Genomic DNA, 23,804 nt, shown 5'->3' with positions numbered 1-23,804 from the left:
GGACCATGCATCCAAGTGCACCCAGCACTGCCAATGCAGGCTGAGTGGCCTGGCGCAGTCCTAAAATGCAATATAGGTAAGTCACCCCTCTGGCAGGGCTTTCAGCCCTAAGACAGGGTGCACTATCTTGCATGTGTGTTCATAGATGCATGAGCAATTGCCCCTATTGTGTCCTTGCCCAATCTAAAACACAGTAAGTGAACAGAGCAGCCATTTTCAAAGCAAGTGCTGGACACTGGTCAATACAAATTTCACAGCTACATGATGGCCATTCTGAACCCTGGGTTGTTTGGTATCAAATAACTCAGAACAATAAATCCAAACTGGTGCCAGTACTGGATTTAATGCAAAAGCTATGCAGGGGCCACCTTAGTGGTGACCCTTGAAAAAGCTAACTAACACTGGCATAGTTGCTGGCCGGTCACAACCATCCTGCCACCAGCAGAGAAGATTCTGAAACCCTGGGGCGAGAGCCTTTGCTCTCTCTTGTTCAGAAAACAACGCCCTTTCTGGGAAGAGGTGTTACACCTCGTCCCCCAGGAATGTGCGCAGCCCTGCCTGCGAGCTTCAAAGCTTGAAACTCGACCCCCAGCCCTGTTGCAAGCAGCAGATGGCCGACCCTGTTGCAAACCCCCACTTTTGGTGGGACCAACAGCGGGAAAATGCTCAAAGAACAGGATGAGTGGTCACCCTCAGCTTGCACCACCCCGAGAGATTGCATGCAATGTGTCCACTCCATTTCATTTTCCTCCATCTTGCATGGTAGGTAAACACCAATCAGGGATAGGGAAGTAACCTCTGCCCACAGGAAGTGGTCATAGAGTGGGTGTAGCCACCCTAAGGTAGATGACCCAATCATCACTACTAGGAACTCCCTTAAATGCCCATTAAATGCAGTATTGAGTGGGCACCCCTAGACCTGCAGATGAGCTTCCAGGGACAGAAGAAGGCCAGCAACAAAGAAGACCCAAGGCCTGAGAACAGATGTTCTGCTGCACAAATTAAAATGCCCCAAACTCTGCCTGCTGCACCCAGGACTCGACAGTCACCGCTGAGGGGTTGACTGGACATTGGACAGACTCTACAAAACCCTAGAGGACCTCCATCCTTCTGAAAATTTCCAAGGACTTCCCTCCAGAGTAAAGGTATCACTTCTTGCAACAAAGAAGCAAAGACTAGTGAAGTCCAGTTCACTGACTGGCCGCTGAACAAGGAAGCGGGCATAGCAGCCAGATCAAATTTAGCCGATAGACCCGGAGGACAAACCCTGCAAGTGTGCTAAGTTTGGTGGTACTGCGACCTCCAGTGGCTGAACCGTGCAATAGCCAGGGTACCGGAACCCCAACATCGGACACTCAGAAAAAAAGTTCAGTCCAGACTTTCCAAGAAACAGAAGCAAGCTCCACTCAAGGGACTTCAGGACACGTAAGAAACACCCCTCAGTGTGGCCCTGCTGACTTGCAATCCACCCTCAAAGAGACCTGCCTCCTGGTTTCAAGGCACCTCTGCACACAGCTCTTGGCTCACTCTTCTGTCTGCACCCGTCCTCCCTGGCTCCTACATCAGAGAACCTTGTGTGCTCTAAGGGCCCCCCACCCCTTGCGACCTCTACACTCCAAAGGGACTCACCGGACTCATCTCAAAGACTGCCTGTGCAGTGCTTTTCCAAATGGTCCCCCACAGTGGTCCCACACCAGCTCCAAGGACTTTCAGCAGCTGTTCCCACATGAATCGGTAGCCACTCAAACTTTCCCAGCTGGCTCACAGGACATCTCAACAACCTTGACCTAAAAACAAAAGGAGACACTGGTAAACGCATTGCCTGATTTAATATGCATTTTTAAAGTTCTCTCCCATTGATTCCTATGGTGGGTAATTACACACAGAAACAAGACATCTACGCTTTGAAAAATGATAACATGAAAGTACTTACCAGATTTTGATGATCTTGGTCTTAAAAAGTTTATAAAAATCAGAAGTATTTTTGTAAATTGGTCTCGAGTTGAGTGTGTGCCCAGATTTATTGATGCTTTGAGTACAACAAATGCTTAGCACTTCTCCATGATTGGCATAGCTGCTCAACCAAGCTACCTTAAAAATTAGAGCATTGGGGTGGTCTGGTTTTTACCTCTGTAAACCAAAGTGGGGTTGCTTGGACTCTCTACAGAGTGCACATCATTTTTGTGCACTATATAAAGAGCCAGCCTCCTACATTAGCTATCACATATAATGCCTTCCAACTGCAGATTAAGATAACCTTTGCCTCTTATTTTGCAGTACCTCTCAACTGCTTTCAACACAGTCAACCATCCAACCCTCATCCATACCCTGGAATCTTGAATGTGATTCACTGGCAATGTATTTCCTCATACCTTTCCAACTGGCGTCAGTTTGATCATATGGGCATTCCCAAGTTCCTAAAGATTCTTTTCACTTGCAGAGTCCCCTGGCATCTTCAACCTCTATATGGTGTCCCTTAAGTCTCTATAGATAACATTAAGATTCACCAATATGCTGACAATACACAACTCTACCTGAAAATTTCCTCTGCTTCAGACATCCATTACATCAAACTCTGTCTGTACCTCATTCGGAACTGGATTTCCAGCACCTTCCTGAAGGTCAAGCCAACCAAAACAGAATTCCTGTCATCTGCCAACAACAAATGGCACAAAATAGTACAAACCTGGTTATTACCAAAAAACAAGTTGCTTCCTTTCAACTTTGATACCAATCTCACCCTCAAGTAACATTGCCAAAAATGACAGCCTGGTACGAGCTCTCTCTTCTAAAGAAAATGACACAATTTCTTTCTAGAAGGTGACTTCAGAGCGTCTGTTCAGACCCTTGTACTCGCACGTCCTGATGGTGGTAACACCCTGTTCCATGACATCCTAGACTCCACTGTGGCACCCCTTTTGGGTATCTTTATGCAGCAACACATCTAATACAAGGCTGGGAGAAATATGATTATATCCCTGCCATCATGATTGACTTTTTTTCTCCCCTTACTAGCCTGCATCATCTTCAAAAACAGCCACATCATTTACAAAGCTATCATGAACAGCGTTCCTGATTATCCTGCAGAAAAGTTCAGAATCCGTGGTGGCTCTCTGCACAACCAGAGCCAGGCCACCATCAGACTTCAGACTAAGAGGCATAAAAAAAGCAAAACAAGGGACCAACACTTTTATTTATGCACAAAGGATCTAGAACAACATCCCAAATCCATGAGGACTGCCTTAACACTGTCCCAGTTTAGGAAAGAGTTGAAGATGCACCTCTTTGAAGAACACTATATCACAATGCAGTAACATCCAATAACAGGCTAACTCACCTGTCACTAGTTAACATTATGCTTACTTTTGACCCTGAACCGCACTCTGGTAACTTTTGGCTAGGTTTGCACTATACAAATACAACATACATACAGTGTCAGCAAAAGAGAAAGTAAGAGAGAGGCTAAAAGAGTGTGAATGAAAAAGAGAGGGAGAGACAGAGAGAGATGGAAAAAGAGAGAGAGAGAGAGAGAGAGAGAGAGAGAGAGAGAGAGAAAAGAGAAAGTCAGAGAGAGATTACTAAATGAATTTAGACTTAAAAGTTGCAGATGAAAGGCATCGCCTTGAACATAGTGATGGTGAATCGCTATTCTATTGGGCTTTGTTGAAAATCCCACTGACATTATTTTAAAGACCTCTTCCTATTAATGAGACCATTCAGAATAATATTTGTGTTAATAGGTCTGACTTACTCCTGGCCTACTCTTGAATTGTCAAGAGTTGGTCCCATCTACTCTTGGGAAAAAGCTTTGGGAATCAGGCCCCACTGAGAAAGAAAATGTGTCTTGACTAGGATTGATAAAAAAGTACTATTGCTGAGGCTGGTGGCTTCAGTCACCTGCAATACAGACAGCTCTGAGTTTAAATATCCTGGTCACTGAAAGAAGGAACTTGACTTGTGCAGTACTATTAACAATGGCTCATATGAACTGGGGCTTGTATAGGCCAACAGCTGAGGACTTTTATCACTTGAGTAAAGATAAGGAATGTTTGACCATGAACTCCAAAACATGGGAAATGTTGTGTGCACAGTTGTCACATCCTTTGAAAAACTAATTGCCACACTTTACTCTTAGAAATTAATAACCTGGGAATGCAGGTCAAAGATGGCTTCAAATTCTCTTCATTGTCCCTTGACATGTACAACAGAGAGCTCTATTAATGTGTACTCGGCAATCCCAACCAAGGGATGCCAAGTAACTTGCTTTACCAGTTACTTTACGGGTTGTCCAAATAATATTATATCAAAAGCAATGGTGTACTTACTTGGTATAGAAGCAAACCAAAAGATACTGAAGGAAACCAAAGGCAGCAGACAGGAAGTAGATGAGATAGTCTGTCAGCAAAATATTCTAACTGTGTGTGGTTCTGTTGCCTTGGGTTGTTAGAAGAAACTTGTAACATTCTTCCATTCTGTTTATGGAGTACAGGAAACCATATTCAGAAAGACAGTATTGCAAGTAAGAGGCAGATTGGAATAATGACTTGTGACAATTGAGAAGTATACACTCTTATTACAAATATACAGATATTCGATAGAAGATGTGTAATGTAAATATATAAAACTAATGGTGTAATATCCAGTATTGTTTCTGTTACACTTTCCACAGATCTTCTAATCACATTCTGGGTAGCATGATTAAATGTCAGGTGTTATTTCACAGGTCTAAACATACGGAGGTGTTAAATCAGGAGTACATTCTTCGCAGGTAAGTTTGTAAGTATCCACCCATATGACCATAGGATACATATTGGTCTTCCTGCAACATCAGCTAATAAAGATGAAATTTACTGGCAATTGACATCGCCTCAGTAAGTGTGCCTTAGTGTGTGTGTGAGTGTATATGTATGTGTATATATATATATATATATATATATATATATATATATATATATATATATATATATATACAGGGAGTGCAGAATTATTAGGCAAATGAGTATTTTGACCACATCATCCTCTTCATGCATGTTGTCTTACTCCAAGCTGTATAGGCTCGAAAGCCTACTACCAATTAAGCATATTAGGTGATGTGCATCTCTGTAATGAGAAGGGGTGTGGTCTAATGACATCAACACCCTATATCAGGTGTGCATAATTATTAGGCAACTTCCTTTCCTTTGGCAAAATGGGTCAAAAGAAGGACTTGACAGGCTCAGAAAAGTCAAAAATAGAGAGATATCTTGCAGAGGGATGCAGCACTCTTAAAATTGCAAAGCTTCTGAAGCGTGATCATCGAACAATCAAGCGTTTCATTCAAAATAGTCAACAGGGTCGCAAGAAGCGTGTGGAAAAACCAAGGCGCAAAATAACTGCCCATGAACTGAGAAAAGTCAAGCGTGCAGCTGCCACGATGCCACTTGCCACCAGTTTGGCCATATTTCAGAGCTGCAACATCACTGGAGTGCCCAAAAGCACAAGGTGTGCAATACTCAGAGACATGGCCAAGGTAAGAAAGGCTGAAAGACGACCACCACTGAACAAGACACACAAGCTGAAACGTCAAGACTGGGCCAAGAAATATCTCAAGACTGATTTTTCTAAGGTTTTATGGACTGATGAAATGAGAGTGAGTCTTGATGGGCCAGATGGATGGGCCCGTGGCTGGATTGGTAAAGGGCAGAGAGCTCCAGTCCGACTCAGACGCCAGCAAGGTGGAGGTGGAGTACTGGTTTGGGCTGGTATCATCAAAGATGAGCTTGTGGGGCCTTTTCGGGTTGAGGATGGAGTCAAGCTCAACTCCCAGTCCTACTGCCAGTTCCTGGAAGACACCTTCTTCAAGCAGTGGTACAGGAAGAAGTCTGCATCCTTCAAGAAAAACATGATTTTCATGCAGGACAATGCTCCATCACACGCGTCCAAGTACTCCACAGCGTGGCTGGCAAGAAAGGGTATAAAAGAAGGAAATCTAATGACATGGCCTCCTTGTTCACCTGATCTGAACCCCATTGAGAACCTGTGGTCCATCATCAAATGTGAGATTTACAAGGAGGGAAAACAGTACACCTCTCTGAACAGTGTCTGGGAGGCTGTGGTTGCTGCTGCACGCAATGTTGATGGTGAACAGATCAAAACACTGACAGAATCCATGGATGGCAGGCTTTTGAGTGTCCTTGCAAAGAAAGGTGGCTATATTGGTCACTGATTTGTTTTTGTTTTGTTTTTGAATGTCAGAAATGTATATTTGTGAATGTTGAGATGTTATATTGGTTTCACTGGTAATAATAAATAATTGAAATGGGTATATATTTGTTTTTTGTTAAGTTGCCTAATAATTATGCACAGTAATAGTCACCTGCACACACAGATATCCCCCTAACATAGCTAAAACTAAAAACAAACTAAAAACTACTTCCAAAAATATTCAGCTTTGATATTTATGAGTTTTTTGGGTTCATTGAGAACATGGTTGTTGTTCAATAATAAAATTAATCCTCAAAAATACAACTTGCCTAATAATTCTGCACTCCCTGTATATATATATTTACTAAAAAAAACAAAGGTTACAGACACGTTATAGTTAGGTTCTGAATGTACCCGCATAAAACTACAGAAATTCAGCAGTTATAGTTAGAGTTCTTTCAAGTAACTATAACTCGGGCCCTAAGGTAACCATAATTCACGTCATTGCCATAAACAATTTTCTTATCAACAATTTTATTTCAACTGTTGCAGTAATCATATCAAAGATGCCATACAAGCTCTCATCAATGATATAATATATGGAGTAATTAGCTCTCCATGGTGAAGGCGGGAGTTATAGTTACCTTAGGGCGCAAGTTATAGTTACTTAAAACAACTCTAACTATAAATGCTGAATTTCTATGGTTTTGTACGGGTAAATTCAGAACCTAAGTACAACGTCTCTGTAACCTTTGTTTTTTCCATGAATTTCTTAATGTAAAGTAATTTTAATTACTATACGTTGCTCTAACACCACAGCCCACGGCCTTTGGCCGTGCACAGCGCAGGTTGGCCACAAGTCTGTCTCTGTCAGTGGATCTGTGTGTGGGTGCGTGAGTGTCAAGTCAAAAAAAGTTTTTTCTATGGCAACATGGTCCTAACTATAACTATCTAGTGGCGACCACCATTCAGTGATATATACATATATGTATTACCTAGTGCACGGTGCAAGTTTGAGTGCTTATCGGGGGCTGCGGCCAAGTCCTGTGGCAAACCGCCGTCACACACAGCTAAAGGCGATGCACAGAGGTGGTTGAAATAATGTTTATTAATGGAACAATAAGTGGATGAACTGGTAAAATGTTGTAAATAATCATAGAAATCGGGTATAAAACAAAACATTGTGATAATCATGAGACTGGGCACATGAGAAAATTATTAATAATGTTGAAAAAAACTTGAAAAATGGATTGGGTGAAAAGAACCGTGAGGTCGTGATTGTAATACGAATGAATTTCAGAGTGATGTAACAATGTGAACAAAACTACAGGAGCAATTATGTACAAAGATACTCTATTTGATGTGAATGTAAACAGGAATGGTGCACAGAAAATGGAATTTATTAACAGGTGGGGTGGGTTGCACTGTTGTGGAATGATATATGATAATCATGCATTGTGCTGTGCTGCGAACATGAGAGATTTCTTGCACAAATTATTGTGCTAGTGTTGAACTGGGCAATGTGATGTAGGTAGGACTATAAAAGAAAGCTTGAGTGCCATGATGGCTATGGAGGCCCAGTAGAAGGCAGCATGCTGAAACGCATCAGCCATTGCAATTCCGTATTTTTTTTTCTTTTGCACTTACTCATGGGGAGATTTTTGTCTATTTTTTGCACTGAAAACACCTGTGGGATATTTTTGGGAGCTTGGTGCCGCCGAATCACATAGTTGCAGAGCAGTGATGCTTGCAAGAACATATATATATTGTTGGAAAGTGGATTACTGGTAAGGGCAGGGAAGTACCTACACTTAGCAATAGGCTACTATCCCCCATTAGGTCCAGTCAGGTCTCAATAAATTAACCCCGGCTTAACTCTTGGTAGCTTGGCAATGAGCAACAAGGCTTAACTTAGGGGACAAAGTGTGTAAAGCATTCAAATATCACAAAACAGTAATAAAATAAAAACACAGGAAACTGTTTAAAAATCCAAAACCAATTTAGAACAATAGGAAATATTTCCATCCTTAATTTGACACCAAAATGATTTTTTAAAATAATTAATGTTTTTTAGCACATACAAACTAAAAGCGTCACTCAGGATATTTGGTTGCATCTCGACTGGGCAAAGTCAAAGTTTAAGGCAGACCGTGATGGAGCCCTGCTCGGCTACTGCAAGTGGGAGGTCTCGGTCAAAAGTTTACCGTTGGACTTGTTTTTTTTCTTGAAGATTTTTTTCAGCAGGATGAAGTCACCAATCTGATCCAACCTCCATGGATCCCTCGTTGGATACGCGTCGCAGGAGACCTCGGTAAAGTATTCTACCTTGGTACTTAGTCAATTTTTCAGGATGGAAATCTTCATCCGGGCCGAAGATGAATCTTGATCCGACGTCCCTGGAGTCCTCCTCAGGTATGCTGCGCGGGTAGTCCCGGTCAACTTTTTACGTATGAACTTTGTCACTTTTTGGGAGCATTTGGTCTCTGCCGTCGCACAACCGTTCACAGCAAGCTGATTTTGAGTCGATGTTGTCAGATTGCCTTTCCAGGAGCCCCCGGTGAAATCCTTGAAGTCTGGGGCTCTGGACAGTTTTCAGCGGGACAAACCTGCAAGTCAGGCCATGTCACAGTCGACGTAAGCCAGCTTGACTTACGACGTCCGGTCAGTCCCTTTATGGAGCTTTTTACCAAACATTCTCCAATCTTCTCCAAACTTCTGGATTTTCTTCCAGAAGGTATTTGAAGGTCCTTTAGGAGTCCACAGCTCACCCCAAGGTTCCAGAAGCTCTGAGTTGCTCCTTGAGCGTTAGGACTCCAACTCCCAGAATGCACCTGGCTCAAACGCCAAAATGACCACTGGACAGTGGTCAGCTGGTCAGTTCCATCAGGATTTGATGCAGGGTACTCTGGTTAGCTATTTTCACCTGTAGCAAGGCAAGCAGGAAGCCCCTTCTTGAACCAGTTGAACTCAGGCAAAGTCTTTTTTGTGGTGGAGCCCAAGTGTGCAGCTGGTGCAGTCCTTCAGAGTGCAGTGTCCAGGCACAGGTCAGGGGTCCAGCACTGCAGTCCTTTTTCTTCTGATGTTGTTCCATGTAGAGATCTGAGTTGTGGGTGCAGCTCTGCCAACTTTTTCCTTGCTCCTGGGGTGAAAAGCAGGGGAGGCAACTGTCCAATCACAGGCAGGCTACCACCCTCTTAGATGACCACTTCCTGGGAAGTGTGGCAAAAATCATTCCCAGGGAACAACATTCTTTAAGAATCCAAAATGGTTGAAAATGTTGGTGGTTAGGTCTGGCTGAGTCCACCTACTGGTGTGGCTAAGTATCCTTAGCACACCCCTTTCCTGCCCTCTTCTAATCTAATCAAGAGGGCACCTGGTTGTCTGGGTTTGCATGAAATGGGGGCGGTCTTGGGCTGCTCCAAATGTCCTTTCCTCCTTTGTCGTCCAGTTTGCCAGCTCTCCCGCCATCTGCTGAGGCAGATCTCTTTCCCTAGGCACATTCTTTGTCTTCAGCCCAGGCCACTTCACACCTCATCAAGGAAGCCTGGCCAGGCTGCCAGAGGAGAAGAGCACTACAGAGCTGACGTTGGCAACTTTCAGGTAGAGTTCTAAAACTCTTTTCCTGAACTAGTTATATTAAATTCAACAATGGCAGGTTGTTGGATTTACTATAACAATATGTTTGGTACCAAACTTGATATAAATAGCTCCTTTTGGGACTTTAGTAATTAAAATAAAGCCTCCCCATTTTAGGCTATGGAGCCCATTCACTACAGTAAGGGAAAACAAATTTGGCTACTTTACCTCACCAGGGTTTATAAAACACATTTTACAAGGTCCCGGCTTATAGTTACATAGCACCCAGCCCTAGGGGCACTTAGGGCATACCTTAGGGGTGACTTATATGTAAAAATAAGGTAGATTAAGACTTTGGAAGTACTTTTAAATACAAAGTCGAATCTACATGTACCTTTAGTTTAAAAGGAGCCAGCAAGGCAAGCCTGCCTCTAAAATGACACTGGGAACCTCAGCAGTGCACCTATGGGTGCTCTAACTATGCTGGGTTCCCTAAACCTACATGCCCTACCATATACTAGGGACGTATAGGAAGGTTGACACTGCCAATTATAATTAGCCTAATTTGCATATCTACTTTACACACAGCACTGGCCCTGGGACTGGTAAGCAGTACCCAGGGCACAGCCAAGAGTCAGTAACCACCAGTATCTGTCCAAATAGTTTGGGGGTGATCAGGGCAAAAAGGAGGACTTCCCAACACACACAAACATATATATATATATGTATATATATATACATACACACACACACACACACACACACAGACAGACACACACACACATGTATATATTCCATTTTAAATGTAATACTTCATATGATTCGTCATTTAAATGTAATTATATCTTTTATGAATTATACTATTTGTTTTATGCTAAATTAATATTACTTTTATATATTTTAATTTACTATTTTACATTTAAACTTTTTAAACTACCAAAGTAAAACACTGAAAATGTACCTCTGATGCAAAAACTGCTGATTTAACTTGCGCAACACAGGGACTCAGATGTAAATACTTTGAGATAATGTTAACTTTCATTTTAATACATTTCCAGATGGACCCTACAAATCATGTTGCTTCACAGAAAATGTTGGCTGTTGAAAAGGCTATGAGTAAAATAATTGTTCTATGAAAGCAGTCAATATGTTTTGTTTAGTGTCCTGCTCAATATAATTAGTGCTCAGTGTGTTTAATTTGACCTTAATGGGAGATTTCAATGTAACACTAGATCCTAGCCTAGATAAATCTTCTGGCAGTCTCTCTAATAAATTAAAGGCTACGGCCGAAATGTCGGGGGTAGCAAATATCACAATAATAAATTTTTGTGTACACAGTTTTTTGTTTGCATGGTTAATAAAGGGACTTTGGTTTGATGGTGCGGGCGCTTCCAGACCGACTGCATGAAACCATAGCAAGTGGCATGAGGGGAACTACTGGGAGGAAACAATGAGGTTTGGAGTGTGAATCAATGGTTCCAGACGCCCGCCCAATTGAATAAAAGCTATACAGTGCACGCAAGGCAGTGGCACAACTCCCTGTAAAAGGACTGTTTCATTTAAGTCGGAGGACATGAGGTTTCGGTACCGGTTGGGAGTCAGTGGCCAAATCACAAGTAGTGCTCACTCAGCAAAGATGTGTGCTATTATGGCTTTAACAATTGAATAACATTTGAGCAGACAGGACTCATTCCCTCAAAAATAAGTATAATCATGAGTTTTTGTGTGAGGGGGCAGCTGAGGATTATTGACAGCACAAGGATTGGTTGGTAATATGTAATCATTATGGCTGCTCAGAGAGATGCAACATGATAGGAGAAAGTTGATAAAATCTTCTTTGTGGGCATGCATAAGAGACTAATGCCAACAGGAACTACTATTCAGATAACTTTTACTAAGCAACAGAAATATGATAAACCTGAAAAATTACATCAGAAAAAAATGACTAAATGGTGGGAGGCAGTATCTCTACAGAAGTATTCAGACAGTGGATGTATACCCTGAGGAATACAAATGCTCCCAGTTCCCACCTTTGAGAATCCAGATGTGAAAATGCTTCAGAAGTAGTCTGAAAATTCTAAAAACATGTTTGATAGGGATGCTGAGAATCTTGATGAAGGAAAGAAATACAATTTTAAAGAAAGAAATTGAGCATCTTTGCAACTAATTAAGGGAGTTGAATACAAAAGAGAATCTTCATGGAGGAAGAGAGCAAGAATGAAAAACAAAGTACATTTGTAAGGGATTACAAAGATTACAAATCAGGTCTCATCTTGACATTCAATAAGAAGTAGGATCACCTGCATAGAGAGGGTATGAAAGAGAAAACCCTGCTTAAAGAAAGTAATATATCCTGTGAAATTGCGCCAAATGATACAGTGATTGGTAGTGATTCTTCTGTAACTCCCTATAAGCACCCAACCCCATGCCACCCATGACCTCCGGCCCTGCCCGGTGGGAGTTGGCTACAGGGCTTGGCAACAGGCCAGGCCCTGCAGCCAACCCCCTATAAATGCCCAGCCCCACACCACACATGGCCTTCCATCCTGTGGAGCTTGGGTTGCTTGTAGGGCCTGCAACCAACCTCCTACAATCACCCAAGCCTGTGCCACGGGGTTGGCCTAAAGTGATTCTTCAGCAACAAGTGCACCAGGAATATCAGATTCCTCAGGAACCCTTAATACTCTGTTAGAGGAATTCAAAATGCTACACAGAGAACGTATGAAATTGCAGGCCGAAACAAAGCGTCAAAAAGGAAAATAAAATGGAAAAGGCAAAAAAGTATACTACAAAATAAACATAGGAGACAGCAAGGAGGTATAAATGCCTATGGGATTTAAAACAAGGGGACAGAAACAGGCAAAATAAATCAGGTAAATTTTAACAAACCGTTAGACTACAGTTGTCCTAGTGATTTCAAGCAGAAATCCAGCTTTTGCCCTATACTTCTGTATTCAGCAAAAGATGTTTTTGAGACAGGAGTAATCAAGGACTTGAAACAACTTAGGTAGTCCAAACACCACAATCTGTATAATCTCAAAAATGACGAACAGGGAGGCCTATTAAGCCTACAGAAAGATCAAGAAATTGTCATTAGACAATCCAACAAAGGGGGAAATGTGGTTTGGGCTAAGGAACTTTATTTGGAAGAAAGGCATAGGCAACAGAGTAACACAATGTGTTATGAAAAGGTTAAACCAGAGTACCACATGGAAGTCAACGGAGAATACTGGACAAGGTTAGTAGAATGGAAGGATCAGCATCTTATAGAGTGGGAGGAATACCAAGTTTTGAAGTGCATGTACCCCGAAACCCCAGTTCTCTATTTAATTTAAAAAGTTCACAAAGATTTGGCAAACTCAGCAGGTAGGCCAATAGTATCATCAATAGGATTATTACTTGAAAATACTTCATAGTACATACATTTTTTTCTTATACCATTCCTGGAAAGCATGGCCTCCTATATACAGGACAGACAGGATTTGTTTTAAGAATTATACCTGATGTTACTTGGGTGAACTCATGTATACTTCTATGACTGGTCGTGTGCAGTTTATATAATAGTAAAGATAATGATTCAGGAGATGAGACATGCAGGTATTTTTTATGTGCCTGCTCCCTGTCTATGCTAATACAGAGGGCCACGGAGATGATCTTGGAAATGGTGGTGGTCTCCCTTAGGCATAACTATTTTGTGTTTGACAGCAATCATTACTGACAAACCTAGAGTATCGCGCTTGGTAAGTGCTTCGTTGCCAGCTATGAAAATGTGTTCATGGGCTGGTGGGAGAAGCAGGTAGCCAGTAACATCTTGGAAAACAACACTCACAAGGTACTCTGTGTTCAGTACATCAATGATTCATTTATTATCTGGAATGGTCCAGAGGAGTCTGCTTTGGAATTTGTGAACACATTGAATTTAAAAACATAACAGGAGGGAATAGGAAGTTAGAGCTGAGAAGGTTGGAATCGAAATACGTTTTGCAGTTTGATACCCTTTTTCCAGAGGGATCAAAGTTGAATGATGAAATGTCAGTACACTTAGGATAAAATAACCAGGAATGTATTAGGGAAGTTTCTTGACCTCACTGTGAGGGAAAGCAGGAATTTGATTATTCCTGTTTTTAAAGAATTGTAGGAAAGTATGTATGAAACCTTGCACAATCTGTTTTATACAGGTAGATGGAGATGTGGCTCACAACTGCTCATGGAGTTGCATTCTATAGTCCCCTATGAAACATGCTTTGCTTTAGCGGAACAGACGTCAAGTGGGATTAACTAATTGAGGATCTTAATTTGCTGGAAAAGCAAGAACTCAATTCATGTTGTTTGATGACCAGGAGGCTACTATAGCAATCATAACTCTTAAATGATGCTAGACTTACCAGGAAAGTAAATAGGTTTGTAATGCCCTTCGTCCACAATTAATTATATTAAATTATCCTGTAATTGTGTTTATTTCCCTATTGTTGTCTGTGAGATAACTATACTGAGAGAGGAGACATTCTCAAGCAATATATAGGGAATCAATGTAAAATTATATATATATATACACAAAAACAAAGAGGGAGAAGGAGGTAAGGAGGTTGTGGGCTGGGTCTGTCCTCCTTATAGCCTATATAACATTACAAAAGAGGCCGAGCTAAAAGATCTACCACAGGATGGATATGAAAAAGTATTTTCCTGTTAGAAAAATCCTCACCCACCCCTTGGTGGCATGCTTCATCATGGGGTTTCTTCTGTTCCGATAGGAAGGGGGCGTGCTAAGACCTATGGGATACGCGGGAGTACTGAAGTAGTCTTGTCAGTGAGAATCACAGGAGGGCTACTAGTGGTGGGGTCTTGGGTGAGTTACAAATACCTGTCTCCTAGTAATTCCAATGATTTAATAGATCTCTTGGAGGCGGTATGATTAAAAAGGTGCTGTTTTAATGTACCTGACTTCCTAGTCTACATGTTTCAGAGCCTTACCATTAGGCTTGTCTTCAGGACCAAGGTGGACTCCCTGGTGCCACTCCTTGTTTGACTACCTCTAATGAAAGCATGTGGTGTCATAAGATTACACCTATCATTTATGGTGTCTGTCATTGATACTTGGTAGCATTTGGAATCTCAAATCATAGCTCCTCCCGGAGAGGGGTGTGCTTGTAGTCACACTTTCCTCAAAGCGACACACACACACACACACGTATGTATATATATATATATATATATATATATATATATATATATATATACATACATATGTATACTTTCCATTGTTCCAACGAGCATTGCTAAGCTGCAGGATTGACTAACGAGGATGTAAATATAATCTACATAGGTTACCACTGCTAATGTCTTAATTTCCTACGTCCTTCCCTTTTGCTTTTACACTAAGAGCTGTTATGTGCTATGCTTCCATACTGTTCGGAACTGAATAATATACCAAGACCTCATTTTATTTCAGTTTTAAATTTTAAATTGTAACAAAATAATACATTACAAGATGGACTAATGGCCTTTAGGAGACTTAGCAACAGGCACCAACATTTGGTCCGTGTTTAAGGACAAAAAGACGGTAGGGAGCATGCTTTAGACTCACCGAGTGTCTTGCACTCCCCCTGCCCTACCTCTTCCCTGTATCAGGAGCACAACTCTCTTGCGCTGGTGTTCTCTGACAAATCAGGTGAAAGTGTTTGATAAACTAACTGTGGGGATTCTATTCAAAGTGATATCCATTAGTATGATAGATTGTGTTTCAAATGTTCATTTGTTTAGACAAAGAAAAGGCATTAAAGCTGAAGTTTTAGGTAGCTACAGAAAGAGAATTATGTTATTGACTGGCCTTTTCTTTAAAATTACCTGTTCTTGCTAGGATGTGTTTGAGATACTATTTACTATACATGGGGAGATTTCTGTATTCAACCACTTTGTTAAAAGGATGCTTAAAGGGAAGGAACTCTGGCGATTTAACCCTATCATGGTGCATCTGTCATGTGTCCCCTGTAGTCACTATTTGATGTTGCCATTGTCAATGAGTTGTTGGTATGGCTGTTAAGAGGTTGGAATGTGAATAAAGGCATACAGAAGTATGCACACACACCAGCCATCTCTATGTATTCTGGAGGTATGCTTCCCGAAGCTAAAGAGCCAAGTGCTAGCCTCCATCTCTCTCCCATCAATCATGAATGAAATAATTGGCTCAGACAACCATATGGCAATAAACGGTGAAGTCTCAAACTCTTCCCATTGACAGGCAATCCTGAATGGACCAATGTAAATCTGAGTCTCAAATTATCTGATAAGATAAAATAACTGTTGTTGCAAGAGATAACTCACAAGGTAAGCAGACTGACTTGTAAAGGAATTTGCTGACAAAAATATCAGTGTTCCCCACATTTTTATATAAACTTTTTGTTAGACCTAGCATCCTTGGTGCAGTTTCCCATAACGTTTTTGCCATCTGACCTCCTGTTTTGCTGACATCGTTTTGCTGGCTTTAGGACTCTGGGCACTTTACCAGTGCTAAAGTCAGGGGTGTGGAATTTAATAAATCCCAAGTGGCTTTGTGACTCCTGAAATCAAACGTTTGGGCTCTTTGTGACTGCGAATGGGTCTGTTTGCACCAGAACCGCACGGATCGCAGGAAGAATCAGGATGAGCTGCAAGTTTGTCTCTTCACACAGGAAGCATCCTGATTGGATAGGGTGCATACCTCTGTCAACTAGAAATCCAATTTCTAACACTTGTCAACATATAGCCAATCTGCTGTGTAGTTCATTCAAACGACTGCAATAGCTTTTGTCTTTGTTGTTATTGAGCAGTTAAGGGCAGAGATTATACTGCATGCTCGGAGACTCCCTCATACTGTGAGTTGTGGATGTTTTCGCAGCTTCTAATACACAGCTATGTCTTCCAGCTCATGCTTTTCCAATACTTTTTCCTGTGGAAAAATATCTCCTGACCCCACATTTGATCATTAAATGGGAACATCTTTCCTTTGTATGTTTGGTTGTGACTTGCTTGTGGAGGGAGTGAATTCAAAATGGTGAAGATTTCTACCTCCATAAATTACCAGTCTCTTTTGAGGCTACCAAAAAGATGTAACCAATCTATTTCAAATCTGACTAACGTGACAAGCCACTTCAGTTATGCAATTAGCCTCATACCCCGCACCGATAACAAAATATGGCGTCAATTTTCAGGATTGGCTAGAGCTCCTTTTTGATGAGGTTCATTTCTATTTGTTGGTATTGAACTACTACATGCTGAAGGTTCTGAAGTCAATTTTAGATCACAAGTTCATCCTCCCACTAATAATGAGCCACATAATGGCAATAGTTTGAAAGTAACCGTGTACATCATTTTTAGCTAAGCCGAAAATGATCATAATGACATCTAACCTGCACTGAGCAGCAGGGGAGAGAGGCGTAGTGAAGAATGATTTACAGGGATGGTGCTAACATAGGACCACATTCCTTTTGCTGTGGCAGTTGTTTACATCAAAGCACCTGTACTACAGCACAGGTACAAATGTGCAATTATTATTTAGTGCTGCCAAATGTAAAAAAAAAAAATATGATCTACTGCGAGCATTTCGCCGTTGAAAATAAAACATAAATTTGCTGGATTGTTACAAGGTAAATGTCAACATTCATAGATATCTGGTACTACAGAAACGTCAACAATAAATAAATTGGTAAGGCGGTTGATACTTGGGAGCACACTGTTTTTCGATGCATGCAAGTTAAGGAGCTACTTGAAGGCCAATTAAACTTAAAAAGTGTTCGTCGTAAACTGGAATGTGGATGAATCTGAGGAGTCGGGATAAAGGTTTGGTGGGTTTGGGGATTTTTAACTGAAAAATTACATTCTAACATAACGATTCTGTATTAACAGTGAACTCTTGGTTTAAAAAATGAACTTGTTGGTAAAAACGCAGAGTTCGTCAGGTTTGCTATGTTCCTATTTCTCTTTGCCTTGAAACACAAATTGTCAAGCCTTTGAATGTTGATAAAAATACACATTTTTCAAGGTTCACTCTTGTTAATTCTAATGCAAAACAATACACAATATGAAGTACACAACCAACAGATATCGTCCAGCAAACAATGGCTGATCTGTGTCTTACCAAGAGGAATAGAAACTCAACATTTTTTTTTTTTACTATTGATGTTCAAATAGGGTTTGTTTTCGAATGTTGAAAAAACACTCGATAACAGAACAGTATATATAGAATCTGTCAGAAAACACCCTAGTTAGCGCCACTTGGGTGCTACTAAACATTCTTAGTGAAACGAGTAACTCATAAAAGAAAATCGCTTTCCCACCCAGTCGCAATATCTACTGTTTCAAAATCTTGAATTGCCAGCATTTACACGTCACCAAATTCTTTTAAAATATTAAATACGATCAAGGTAGTAGTCTGCATACTCGATGGTGCACAATTCTCATGTCCCTGTTTCTGACCTTTCCACCTTAAGTCCAGAACTACAGAAGTATGCTTGTAGAAAGGAAGCTGCTAGGTGTTCATTGTAAATACAACACAAATAAGCGAAATCATATTGTTGAAGTAGTAATTTCACCCCGAGAGCTGGAACCCTCCCCTCCATGTATACAAAAGACGGAAAGAGCTAAAACAAAAACAATGCCAACACATTGTCTCCAATAGCAGCAGGCAGAAGGTGACCTTGACAGTCAGGTTACCATCAAGGGAATAGTTTATATAATCCAAGGCCTGGAGGAAAGTTCATCATGAGGATGCAGGGAGTATCTAAGCAGTTAACAGAAGCAATGGCAAAGCAGAATATGGGTGCACCATACAGACTGTCGGGTAAGAGCCATGCATCCCCCCACAAGAGGCACGTGTCTAATAAATGTCACAAAAGTGGCAATACCTCTAAATATATCAAGTCCTCATATCTTCGAGGACAGGCTATTTTGCCTTGACTTCAGTTATCCATTCAGGTGTGTTCAATCCACCATGTCAGGACGAAATAGAGCAATCAGGGCTGGCACTTCCTTAAAAGTCAGAAATGCAGAAAAATTAGCGGTCAACCAAGAGGTGTCCCCAAATTTAATGAAAAAAAAATGGAAGGAAACTGCCATTTTATTAGTGTATGGGAGAATTTCAGCAGCAAAATGATATTTTGGATGAAGTGTTGCACATTCTTGCACCATTTTTACGTGATCAGACTAGACATAGGACCTCTTCCATCTAAACCTCTCTTCTAATGATCCATAAACTGAACACATTCTCTGTATTCTGATTTAAACGATTTAGGACCAAAGTACTTTCTGGTACTTTTTCTACTGTAGTGAGATGCTTCTGAAGATGTCTAAATTGTTATATCCTGCTTTAAAACTTGGCTTGTGGGGGTGTGGCCAACAGAGCTAGTTACTGCCCTGCTAGAGTTCCTGGCTGTCGCCTGACATTCTGTGCAATCCTACTCTACATCGGTGATCCGCTGCTTCAGCAGGACCGATCTTGACCCACTAGTGATCCAGGGCATCTCGTTGGCATGTGGCAGGCCCATTGGAGGTCCCAGTGGACTGATGGCTGGCAAGGAGGCACTCCGTCTTGGCACAGGTGTATCTAAAGGGGGTGGTCAAGCACAAGGACCACGGACGGCAAAGTCCTCTGTGACAATGCCCCTTCCACCCTCGCGATTAACTGCCTGGTGCATGGAGGTGCCAAGAGTGCTTGCTGTGGGCACAGGTGTGGTGTGCCCTGCCACTCTCTTACACCTTCTGTAACCGTAGCCCCGAAGTGGGTTTGTAAGTGGGGCCCCGCAGAGACATTGGGCTCTGGGCTGCCTGCGGCACCATTTTTTGGGTTGGGGATGTGTGTGGGGGCCACTGTAGGTGTTTAACTGGAGATCTGTAAGCTGACAACCTCTTCACTGGGGCCTGACTTCGAGTGGTGAGGGACGCAGGGGTAAACATGACTCTGGAGGGGCTTGGAGCTAATGCTTGACATAGCCCCCCCCGAGTGGTGCCTGGACACATCTGAGTGACCAACCCTGCTTTCTTTGGCATAACCTGTGGGTGTGGTTTGGGGCCTGGTGGAAGAGCCCCCCCACCCCGGGCACCCTGTGCGGTGCCGGTTAGGCTCATGCCTGTTGACCTGCTTCCCTGCAGAAGGTCTGCTGGGACAAGGTTGCTGAAGACTGGAGCGACCCAAAGGGAATAGCAATGGCTAAAGACAAGGCTCTATCCAAACAGAGTAAGCTGTACAAGTAGGCTAAGCAGCTTCAACAGGAAGAGGACTCCCCTTGGACCCAAACGGTTGGTGCCAAGGTCCTGGTGGAGCCTGAGAATGGCTCAGTCATCAGCAAGGAAGCCCTCCTATAAATTATCCAGGAGTCCAGACAAACCCTTAAAGCCAAAGTCAGGGAGGTGGGTGCAGAGGTCACGCTCCTCAGACAAGATCTGCATAGCATGATGAGCTGGGTGACTGAGACAGAGGGCTTCATCTCTTCCCTGACGGACATGAGACAAAGTTACAACAGACAGTAAGGAGCTGACAGACGGCAAGAGGCAAGATGGCGGCAAGACTTAAAGATGCAGATGGCCGCTCCCACCGTAATAACTCCCATTTTGTGAGACACACTATGGGTGCCAAAGGAGATGGCCCCAAGAAGTTCCTGGAGTTCTAGCTCTGCAGTTCCCTCCCTTGGAACCAGCTGTCCACCAGTTTCCTGATCGAGCAAGCCCACCAGTCACTGGTCCAGCGGCCACCCCTGGTGCCCCAGCCCGCGACATTATCACCCATTGTCTCATCTACAGAGACAGAGATCTGATCCTACACACTGCAAGATCTTTGGGCAAGACTCTATATGAATCATCTAAAATCCTCATCTTCGCGGATTACATCAGACTGGTTCAGACCTAGAGGAAGTAATTCGAACAGGTCAAACCTCAAAATACATGCTCCTGTTCCCAGCCAAACTAAAAGTGCTCTTCAGGGGAAAGACCTTCTTTTTCAACCACCGTGACAGGGTATAGAAATGAGTTGAGGAGCGCACCCTGCCGGCCCGGACAGGAGCAGCCAGCAGAACCCTCGAGGAGAGCTGGACAGGGGATCCACTGTGGTGGCGCTCCAGAGGGCCTACCCAGATGGGCGCATGCATACCCATGGGGGGACCTGGAGGGGCAGGTCTGGCCATGGACCAGGAACTGCAGGCGCCTTCGATGCACAGACCGGGAACACTGATAGTGGCCACGGCCCTCCCCAATCCTGGAAGCATCAAGTAGAGACTGCAACCAAATCTCCTAAAGACTGCTCATAGCAATAATTAGTGTTCATACAGGTGCATCCCCAGGTTGTAGGGTTTACTATGTTGGGACAGCTGGTGCTTTGGGGCGGGAAGTGTAGAGTGGACTTAGCTGGGAGGATATGTTCTTTGTTACTACATTTTGTTCGCTTTACTTATTTACAGGTCACACACTACTACTGCTTCCCCAATGTTGGCAACTGATTCCCTTTAGATTTACTCTTCCTTTCCTCATGCATCCACCATTTAAGGTGTTCACCTGGAATGTCAACAGGCTCATAGACAGCATTTGGAGGGAAGCAGAGCTTAGGTATGTCAAAATGCTTGTAACCACCATTCTTTTCCTCCAGGAAACCCAATTATTGGGTACGAGCTGTCCCTTCCTTGTTTGATATGGCTACAGAGGGGTCTTCCATTATGGCTTCAATAGGGGGGCCAGAGTGATGGCTGTACTTCAGTGTAAGACACGACCAAGTGTTATTACAAAATCTCAATTGGACTCAAAGGGCAGATTTGTGCTTCTCCAAGACTACCATCATTTTAAACACTGTCTGATACTCTGCTACTGGTCCGGCCTGGCACATTGATTCTGTGAGGGGATTTTAATGGTAGAAATGGTAGAGAGATCCTTAGACACAACTTCAACCTCTTCATCCAAAAGAACCCTGGCTCTCAGCAGATGGCAGCTTCCTTAGAGCTGGAAGATGTCTGGCCTAGATGGCACCCAGTAACACAACATTCATTCACTGCTCCACACTGGAAAAAAAAACACTTACAGCTTGACTACATTTTCATGCCACCAGGCTCCCTATCCATGGTTTTGGGTACCTGTATCCTCCCTATGGGCCTCTCGGAGCATGCATCTGTAGAGGTACGCCCGGGGTGAATGGTGTCTGGTGGCTCCACACCTGGTGACTTAGGAAAGAGTTCTAAGCTGACCTCCTCCCAATAGCCATGGGAACTTATTTGACTTAAATCAGCATTCCATAGAGTACCCGGCAAGCCTATAGGAAGCATTTAAAACAGTGCTCCGTGGTACAGCATTTGCAGCAAAACGCAGACAAGAATGGGAGAAAAGGATATCACTTTCCTAGAAACACAGATTCTTACACTCATATGATCAACCAGGTCAGCAGCATCTCCTCACTGTACACACCTTTTAGAGGAACTCCATTAGATGCTAAGGTGCATATTCCTTGAGACTGCTCATGTCACCGGGTCCCTAGCCCAATACCGGTTGTACGAGCAAAGCAATAAAGCGGGGACGGTGATTTATTGGCTGTCCCAGAGACAAGAGGGGCTACAAATCATCCCAGTGATATAGACATCAGGGGATGACTGACTTATGAAGCCTCAGAGATTGTGGAGACTTTTGCAGCTTATTGCCGCACTCTCTACAGAACCCCACTGGACTTATGCCACTCAATAGCGGAGGACCTATTTATACACCCACTCTCAGGCATACAGTGTGCCAACCTAGGTGCCACCCTAACCTTAACCTTAGAGGCACTTCAGACAGCTATCTCTGCTTCTCCCTCAGGTAAGACCTTGTGACCATTTTCCCTTTTAATTTCTTTAAGTGTTTTTCATCCCTTCTCAAGCCACACCTGCTGCACCTCTTTGCGGTGAGCCATACTGGCTCCCTGACCCCTGATCTCAGAATAACTACAATCACAACTATACTTAAGCTAGGTAAACCCCCCTGATCTCTACACCTCTTATGGACCAATTTCGCATTTAAATGTAGAATCCAAGCTCCTGGCCAAAATTTAGCCACCTCTTCAGAGTTCAAATCACTGGTATTCAAAAACTAATAATGTTTTATGCCAGCTAGAGGCACACGCCACTGCCTCCACAGACTCCAGGTAGCACTCATTCAGCTAGATCACCTAAAGGGTCCAGCAGTTCTGATTTTACTAGGCTACAAAAAGGTCTTTCAACATAGTCCACTGGCCTATTCGCTTCCAAATACTTCACCAAATGAATTTCAGTTCCAAAGGATCGAAGCCCTAAATGATTCTACATGTGCGAGTCAACGGACTCTTTCATCCTTTTCCCCATTCAGAGGGAGACCCCACAGGGTTGCACTGGCAGGGATGATCAGAATGAAGTCTCAGCTACAGCGTTATTGTTGGGAGGCAGGTTATGAGGTCAGGGTTGCAGTGTACGCAGACAATATGCTCCTATATTTCATGATTGATCCACATGCTTGAAATATACGGGGACGCTTCAGGGCGGCAGGTCTAGTGGGCAAAATCACAATATATACACCTGACTGACCTCCCCTTTACTAATGCCAGACGATAGACTACAGGCCACACATGGCTCTTTCGGATATCTGGGCATCACCCGTGACCTGCAGGTGGCTTGGGAGCGGAACATAATCCCTAATATGAGGCACATAAGCAACAATCTAGATGCCTGGATTCTTCTCCCCCTCAACCTACTTGGCTGAGTGGCTCTCTACAAGATGTTGGTGCTTCCCGGCTTTTTCTATGTGTTGTAAAACCACCTATATATACTCCCGCATTCATTGTTCCCAGAGTTGCAGGCTATGTCCATGAGGTTATTTTGGGCAGGGAAAGGCCCCAGAGTCTCACACTCTAAATGTACAGCCAGACCTCCACTTAAACTATATGGCAGTGCAGATAGTGCCACAAGTGGACTGGATCTTTGACAAATGGCAGAACTCCTCCTGCCACCTTGAGCTGTCTGTACTAATATGCTGGAAAGCACATAACCTCCTCTAAAGTGGCCACCTGCCATTATCTCCCCTGCATGCTCCCA

The 23,804-nt window shown here is 42.9% G+C and overlaps 1 protein-coding gene across 4 annotated transcripts in view; it reads right to left on the bottom strand.

The window, feature by feature from the left end:
* The window catches only part of PAK5 (p21 (RAC1) activated kinase 5), an 864,076-nt gene that overhangs the window by 732,570 nt on the left and 107,702 nt on the right, over positions 1-23,804 (bottom strand). The gene's annotated exons all lie outside the window — the stretch shown is intronic.

The sequence above is a fragment of the Pleurodeles waltl genome, chromosome 5 (genome assembly GCF_031143425.1).
Source record: "Pleurodeles waltl isolate 20211129_DDA chromosome 5, aPleWal1.hap1.20221129, whole genome shotgun sequence".
Classification (NCBI taxonomy): Eukaryota; Metazoa; Chordata; class Amphibia; order Caudata; family Salamandridae; genus Pleurodeles; species Pleurodeles waltl.
The sequence above is the reverse complement of the archived record's forward strand: the minus strand, read 5'-3'. Positions and strand labels throughout refer to the sequence as shown.